Genomic DNA, 9,001 nt, shown 5'->3' with positions numbered 1-9,001 from the left:
GTCTGTAGAGACGTAGAGGTGGCGTGCAGACAGTCTGTAGAGACGGTAGAGGTGGCGTGCAGACAGTCTGTAGAGGTGGCGTGCAGACAGTCTGTAGAGACGGTAGAGGTGGCGTGCAGACAGTCTGTAGAGGTGGTAGAGGTGGCGTGCAGACAGTCTGTAGAGGTGGTAGAGGTGGCGTGCAGACAGTCTGTAGAGGTGGCGTGCAGACAGTCTGTAGAGACTTAGAGGTGGCGTGCAGACAGTCTGTAGAGGTGGTAGAGGTGGCGTGCAGACAGTCTGTAGAGGTGGCGTGCAGACAGTCTGTAGAGACGGTAGAGGTGGCGTGCAGACAGTCTGTAGAGACGGTAGAGGTGGCGTGCTGCGTGACACTCTTTTTGCAGGTGTGAAGAAGGTTCTGGTTTCATAGTTATGGAGGCGGAACAAACATCTGGTCATGTTCCAGCCTTTAAGGGAAACAAGCAACAGGAAGCTGTTTTTCAAAATAAGATTGATCAGTTACATTTACTGCATCATGTGCAGTCAGTCGTCTGTCACAGCTGTTATTACTGAGAGTTCTTGCTAACTGAGCAGGAAGGACAAAATCTTCATTAATCAAACGTTCCAGATCTGATCTCCGTCTGCAGGCGACGTCGTACGACCCCGCCGCTCTCTCTCCTCGGCCTGAATGTGTGCCAGCGAAAGTGATCTTGCACATGTCAGCGGGGACAGGTGTGGCGGCCGTGTACCCAGGAAGAGGGGCTTAGGTTCGGGGAAGCCGCTTGCCATAGATACCCATGATACCCCCAAAACCCTGCGTAGCTTCTGGAGCTAAATCCTGCCAGCACACAGCAGCGCCCTCATCGTAACACAATCTCCCCCTGCTGCAGTCACGCACCAGCCACGGCCGTGTTCGCTCAGAGAAAACAGCTGAGGAGGACGGGCTGTGTCCATAATGTATGAAGAGCGTGTGTGTGTGTGCATGTGCATGAACATGTGTGTGTGTGTGTGTGTGCATGCATATGTCATGGCAGACATCCTCGAGCTGTCAGCTGTGATCATTTCTCTGTCTGTCAGTCTCTCTGTGAGCACGCTTTACATCAACACGAACCAATCAGAAGGAAGAGTGGTTTCACATGAGGGGCCCCGGGCTCAGACCCGAGTCCACCTGTCCCCTGGTCTGGTTCGCTTGATCACAAAGGTAGCGTACTGTGGGCACAGTGAGTCCACTTGAAGGTGGTCTCAGGCTGGAATCATACGGTCCAGCACATGTGAGTCCAGTGGACCGCTTTCTAACATGATTAACAATAACTTTATTGATCGAGCACTTCGATAGACGACATCCATGCACAGTCCAGTCAGTGAAGGAAGGTAAACGCAGGGACCACAAACAGCACAGTACATTAAAGATCCGGCCAGAGCTCCGCCCACGTTCAGCCTGGTGCTGTGTCTGTTTTCAGAGTAACCATCGACAGTCGTGGTGGCCGTGGTGAAGAGCAGGTCTGATCCGGTCTGATCCGGTTGGTGCTTCGTCTCCCGGGCAGCGATGGCATCATTTCTTGCGTCATGGAATGAATCGAATCATGGGAGTTTTGAGTGCACACAGCAGTTGCCAAATTGGTTGCATTAGAAGTTTATAGAATCCATTAAAGAGTTGGATTCTTGTGGTGGGACCAGTCATTTAACATTTCCCAATGACATACTGTGGTTCCGTTTACACCCTGCCCTTTGTCTCTCCATCAGAAGCAGCCTCGTTTGACCTCAGTGAAAACAGACGACATGTTGACTCCCTTTAAGGTTAGGCATGTAAACTATCTGTACATCCCACCCTGCATTCATGCGTGTCAAACCTGCGTCACTGTGAAGAGGAACATCCGCTCCAGACGTGACGTTCACCCGCTCTGCAAGGACTCTTCAGCGAGCGGTTAATCACCGCTGTCACTCAGGTTGACGTCCCCTCCCGCTCTGATCCAACGAGCTGGCTTGCACCGTGACGCCGTGAGCTCAGAGGACCACACCCGGCCGCGAGCGCTGCAGATAAACGCACAACGACAGTCAGTCTGTGAACAGTCTTAGGAAGGGTTCGTTTCCTGCTCCAGTATAGCTTAAATACTGGACAAGATGTTACTCTCTCACTTCTACGTGACATCCTGATCGCTGGGCAATCAAACGTGCATTAACAGGCCTCGGAGCCAAATATGTCCAAAAGCACCTCCTCGTCCAGACTTACTAAAGCGTCTCTGGGGGGAGCTGTTGAGTGTTTTTCTTTCTCGTCTCCTGTCCTTCTGTTCCACTCTGGCCTTTCCTCCCCCCGGCTGACCTTCCCACCCTTTCGGCTCTTTATTCTGCAGATGTTGGCTTGACTTTGTGGTTTGTCGTCTCAGCACAAAGGCCGCTCTGTCCACCAGGGCTGGCATCGGCCTGGACGCCTGCCAGCGTAATCTGTCCTAGACAGCCGCTCACGGAGCCAAGGGGAGGGTGGGCATGAGCCGGGCACGGAGCTGGGGACAGGAATGGAGTCACAGCTGTGAGGCAAGGGTCAACTGCTCCCCCCCCCCCCCCCCCCACACACACACACACACACAGACGCGCACACACACATCCCCTTCTCTGCATTCTCATCACCTCCCAACACATTCATCTCTCCTAGTGAGCAGATTTCCTTCTGACTGAGACACAATGTGACAAACTGCAGCAGAAAAAGAAACGTAAGCATCGAGGCTGAACAGCATGTTTAACAATAATACTTATAATAATAATAATCATATATATCTGTGTCCCAGTTCTGTCCCTCAGTAAATCTCTATTGACAGATTCTCCATGGCTCTAACTGTCTGCTTACTCAGAGCAGATTCGTTTCATTTGGAGCAGCAGACGATGAAAGCACGATGTGAACAGATTCAATAAAAACACCATTTAAAGGTCAAATAATGTGCAAAACACACGTCGCCATGTTTTATGCTGATCTGTCTCTGGTTTGTCTCCAAACCCCCCCAATGAAGAAAAGTCCGTCTTCTGTCTGCTCCACTTTTCAGAAAATGTGTCGTTTGGAGATGTTCCCTTTATGACATCACAAAGGGCAGTAGCCCCTCCCCCAGGCGGCGGACAGTTTCTGTATTTGCAGATGTCAGACTGGTGTGGTCTTTATGTAATTAATGTAAACTCTGCTGTGTTGTTACCGTGCATTATCACACTTTCCTTGGCTCCGCCCCCTGCTCGTCACGGCCCACGGGTTGGGTTATTCAGGATCTTCTTCTTCTAGGTTTCAGCCTGCAGGCATCACAGATCAGGCCAGTGAGTGACAGCTCCTCCCAGCTGAGGAAAAAAAGATGTTCTGCTTGTTTTGGCAGCAGGGATGGAGTCCCCTGCTGCCTGCAGCGTCCACGACCTGACACTGGCGCTGACAGCTGGACTCAGGAGCGCTCTAATGTTACTGAATGTGCAGGAGATATCTGACCCCAGCGGTATCCAGTCAACTGGCAGATGTCTGCTCTGACAGATTCAACTGGTTCAGGCTCAGGCTGTTATTCCCACCTGTCTGAAAATCACCAACACTTTCCTTTAAGCTGCCCTGACGCTCTCCCACCTGTCAGGATGAGGTGCTGTGACACGTTTCACAGACCGAGGACCAAACGCAGGAAAACATCTGTAAGGAATGTTGCTTGTTTGACTCTCTGTGAAAATGTAGCAGCATCTTTTTCCCTCTGAAGTCCGAGAGCTTCGTGATCTCTCCTCTGGTGATGGATACGTCTTCAGTCACAGCGAGAGCACGGCGCCGCCGCAGGGCAGCGTGCCCGCTCCTCCGCTGCTGCACACGCTCAGTTCTTATGAATGAACGGCCACGCACGCCTCGTGTGTGGGCGATCGAGTCGAGGGATCTATGAACGGCATGAATCAGCCTTAATGTGAGGGGTAGAGAGTTTGTCCGTCGTCTTCTCTAATGGTCAGAAAACTGAAGAGCTGATTGGTGATGAATGGAGAGAAAATCAGAGCTGAAGATTTAATGTGCGTCTGAAGCTCAAATACATTCAAACAACCGACACTCACTTTATGATACGACACAACGCTTCAGTGGGATTTGACACACTTTATTATCTCTCTGGGAAAATGTGTCTGCACACATGACCCTCCCTCCAGAGCAGAATCAATAAATCCACATGTAAACAGAAAAACATCAACGATGACCTCAGGAGAAGCACAGCGTGAGAGGAACGCTGCACACCCCATCGATGCCTTCATGACGAGTCAAACATGGAGCTTCAGAGCAGGTCGTCTGTCCTGGCTCGAGTGCGTGAGAAAACGTGTCTTTGTTGTGTTAATGATTCCTCACAAACACTCTGACGTGCAGCTACAAATCAAAGCTGCCAAAGTGCTCACAGTGTTGCAGGTTATTTCATGATGCTAAACCTGCAGAGCCAAATACCTGGCCTGTGTTTAAAACACACCTAGGAGTAAAAAGGGGCGGGGCGGGGCCTAATGAACAGCACATTAAACGACTGGTTGATTTATTGCCCTCCAACACGGCAGCCCAGTTTGCTCTTCCTGGTGAACTCCAGTAACACGGCGTCCTGACTCAGCGTCCTCGGGCTGAAATGTTCCCCGTATGAGCTATAAAAACACTCGGGCTCTCCTAATCATTTGGGGACATTTGGTATGTGTTTTGATTAAAACAAGGCTGTAAAGTCAGGCGCGATCCAGGCCGGCGATCCCTCAAGGATTCATTACTCATTCATACATTTTCTGTGCTGCATAAAACAGGTGCTTTTTCTACTTCTCGTCTTATTATCGAGTGGAGAAAAGTGGCGCTGAGCGCGGCGTTCAGAGGTGAGTAATGTTCTGAGTCACACGTCTGGATCTCTAATTGAAAGTCCTCCAGGAAGAATAATGTGTGTCGTAAGGAGTCGGGTTACCGCGGCCAGGTGGAATATTATCCAGGCCAGCCACGGTTTATAGCGTCTCCACGGCAACGGCACATGTGCTCATCGCAAAAACACGCGGGAGTGGCAGCGCGGCGATCAGCTGAACTAACACTGAGAGACTTATTCACCCGAGGAGGAGGACGCTGTGATCCAGAGTCAGCCTGAGCTCGTCTCTGCAGGTTTATAAAGAATCTCCATGACCACAAGAGGGCGCTGAGTTGTGTTCACCGTGCCCATTCATGTGTTCAGTCCTGGTCACCCAATAGCAGCCCAGTGATCCAGGTCCAATCACACGAGCTCTGGTGCACATCCTCTGCATCGTCATCTCACGCCGTAAACAAACAGGATGTTTGGGCTAAGCGTGGCTAGCTGTTAGCTTCTTCATGTCCATCTAACTTTATGTTTCCTGTTTGTTGTCAGCTTGCTTCCTGATTGGCTCAGTGTTCTCCTCTTTAAGGAGCGGCCAGCAGGTCATGGATCACTCTCACCTGAACTGAACCAGCAGATAATCGGACCTTCTGTGACTTTGGTCGGACCTACATCATCCTCGGCTTTAAATGATTCATCTCCAGCGACAGGGTCATTGTTCCACGCACGGCTGCTCTTAAACTTCCCCTTTGGCCCCTGCTGTGACATTTACACACATTCATATAGAGTTAAATTTAATTCATAAAGACGGTTATAGCACTTTATTTGGTCCTCACTTCTGCTTCTCTGGCGCCACAGCTCTGAAAGTCAGACATTACAGGCCTGAAAACTAATTCATGAGATTCCTCGGAGGGAAGAAATCCCGTCCTGCGTTGGTGGCTGCTGGTTTTCACCACGTGAAACTGAGCTCCAACGTGTGTGTGTGTGTGTGTGTGTGTGTGTGTGATTGGCTCGTGCACGCTGCCCAGCAACAGACAGGGTGACTAACTGAATCACGGTGAGGACCATCTGGGGAGCTGAATGTGTCGTGCTGTGCCAAGCTGCAGAAAAATAACTCATCATCGCTCTGTCCTCAGACGAAGGCGGAGACGAGCGGCAGCAGCCGTGCCAGCGAGGTTCACAATACCTCATTAGCATGCGGAGGACCTGGGACGGGGAATCACCACCTGCCCTTCATTGTCTGCTCGCCGGGGTTCGGCGTGCGCGGCGTCTGGCACACTGACTCTGTGTCACAGTCGGCTTTCATTCATCATAAATCTGCCAGCATTCATCGCACGCTCCATCACAAAGAACGCTGACCTCTGATTGGCTGAAGGTGTCATTTCAAACTGTACAGCTCAAACTCACTGTGGTTCAACAGTTAAATCGGCCTGAAGTCGACTGTTGTCGTTTCACACCAGCTGGACGGTTTTTTATCGGTCAGGTCAAAAGAGAAGGACGCATGCGTTTTAAAACTTTTAAAACTTCATTTTGGCCAAATCTTTAAATTCCTTAAAAGAGTTTGAATGATGATGATTATTGTTGAATGATTTACATTTTTGTTTGGTATGGTGCTTGAGCGAGGTTGACCCCTCTCCCCCGCTGCTCTGCTTTCACATCAGTTACATCATTTCCTGCCAGAGCACACGCGTGTATGTACACACTCCCATACAGCAGGTGGCGGTACACACGTAGTGCTCCAGGAAGCAGAGAGAGGAAGATGCAACCGTGGCAACCATCGCACGCTGTATCCATCCAGCGAACTGTGGAGACGCCAACATCGACCTTCTTCTTACCTCCACGCCTACGCTGCAGCTCAGAGGATGAAAGGCGCCGTGCTGAGACGACGGTTTTGAAGCGACTGGAGGCTTTTGGAATCCGGTCTTATAGCGGTCCACTTCCTTGATTTGAGCACGGTTGCGTTCAGGTCTCCCGTGGACACATGAAAGCACCCTGTCCAGAATCATACAGATGTTGACATTTTGTTGAAAACAAAAAAGAGAGAGAGGAAAATAACCACCATGAGCAGAGAAGACAAACAGGAGTGTGTGTCTGCATGCACGCTGACGGCGTGTGATTCAGCCAGACATGCCTGGCATACCGGCTGTGTGTCTCTCTCTCTCTCTGCATGACGGGATCTTCTGTCATCCTGCAGTCTGGATCCTCGTTCTGTGCTGCCTCCGAGTGACGAAGCCTCGCTGCTGGCCAGATTGACGTGACTCACAGCCCAGCAGGCGCCCTCCTCTCTGACCGGTTTGTCTGCGGTGGTGTCAGCTCTCTCTCTCTCTCTCTCTCTCTCTCTCTCTCTCTCTCTCTCTCTCGCCCTCTCTCTCTCTCTGACTAAGAGGACGGAGGTTCACAGAGAATCACTGAGTTTCGCTAAGCTCACCTACTTCAAGGTGCATCAAGGAGGGAAAATAGATGAGTCTCAACCCGTCCTCACACTGAGGCATCTCAAACTCTTCTTCATTTGTTACATTTAAAGGTCCAATCAGAGAGCTGCTCTCTTCCTGTGTGATCATGAAGGAAACCTGCTGTGTTGAAGCTTCTCTGACAACAATGCAGCAGCCAGTATGTCCTCCTTCTAACTTTAGATTCTGCTCCTGAATGCTCTGGATCTGATTGGACCAGAGAAGGTAGGCGGGGCTTTGAAGGCCGTTTTGGACGCCCCTGGGTTTGCCAGATATGAGAGCAGTTATCAGGTGAACAGGTGTTGCAGCGATGGAAGCGGGCAGTGGAACTGCTTCAGATAGAAGTGATTGTACCCGAGCTAAAAAGCCTCTGCATGTTTCTAATAAGCTCCAGCAGCAGAAAGCTGCTCAAACTAGGATCAATGTTGGAGATGAAACATGGAGAGAGGTTAGAACGCAGAAAGCTTTACAGACCCATGCAGAGCTGGCTAAACACTGAAGCTACAGTGTCCACCACATGCAGAGCTGGCTAAACACTGAAGCTACAGTGTCCACCACATGCAGAGCTGGCTAAACACTGAAGCTACAGTGTCCACCACATGCAGAGCTGGCTAAACACTGAAGCTACAGTGTCCACCACATGCAGAGCTGGCTAAACACTGAAGCTACAGTGTCCACCACATGCAGAGCTGGCTAAACACTGAAGCTACAGTGTCTCTACATGCAGAGCTGGCTAAACACTGAAGCTTCGATCTGGACTTCAGTACCAGACGGTGTCAGAGTTGCATTTTTCTCCTTTAAACTTGTTTCAGGACCTTTAAATTAAAACGTGTTTTATAACCTCTATTTACATATTTACATGAATAAATGTCTTTTAATTTGTTTTAAATGACATGAACAGTGTTGTTTGGATACTTTAAGTCTTACTCTACTCACAGTGAGGTCTATTACACGCCTTACTGCCGGTCAGTTTCAGAGCTCCTCGGTGGAGAGGTATAATTAATTTTAATCTGACAGGTGCAACAAATTAACCGGAGAGTTAAAGTGATGCCGTCTGCACACACACCCACACACACTCCTGACTGAACAGCCGGCTGAACACTGAGAGGCCTCCAGGTGCAGCGCCTCCTCCAACGCCTCCTACAGGCAGCTGCCGGTGGGCGGATCCTTTTTATTTAATACATCTTCCTACGATCTTCCAGGGACGTTCCTGTTTGCTTTCATAAATGAAACCACTCAGAAGCAGAACATTAGAAGAGTTGTTGTTTTGAAAGTGAAAGAAAAGGGAATTCTGTATTTTGACCTTTGTTAGTCCCGTTAGTCCCCTCAGTGAAGTCTTTACTGTTCAACAACCAATCAGAAGCAAGGATTAAGAAATCGTGTCTTTGGAGTTAACGGCTTGTTACAGTCTGAACTTCCTGGCCCAGGTTTGAATGAATGTTGGACAGCCTGATAGATATTTACAAGCAAACAGCTGCAGTGTTCGTCGGGGAATAATCAGAGTTCATTCTTTATTTCGTGACTTGCTTGTTTTGCTTTCTTAGTAAAGTGTCATGTTTGAACAGTGTGACAGAACAGAAGAAGCTCGTTGTCTCAGCACCTCGAGTGAAAGGAGCTGCGTTTCTCTCGCTCTTAAATTGATCACTCTTTAAGTCCACTATTTCCTCTCCATCTTCCGCCGCTCGATATTCCTTTTGACTTTAAACACTGAAATGAAGGTTTGCTCTGCCGATCGATCCGTCTGCCTGAAATCGCTCTCAGGTATTCCCTCCTCATGGCTCGGCA

The sequence above is a fragment of the Symphodus melops genome, assembly GCF_947650265.1.
Source record: "Symphodus melops genome assembly, chromosome: 13".
NCBI classification, from domain to species: domain Eukaryota; kingdom Metazoa; phylum Chordata; class Actinopteri; order Labriformes; family Labridae; genus Symphodus; species Symphodus melops.
The sequence above is the reverse complement of the archived record's forward strand: the minus strand, read 5'-3'. Positions refer to the sequence as shown.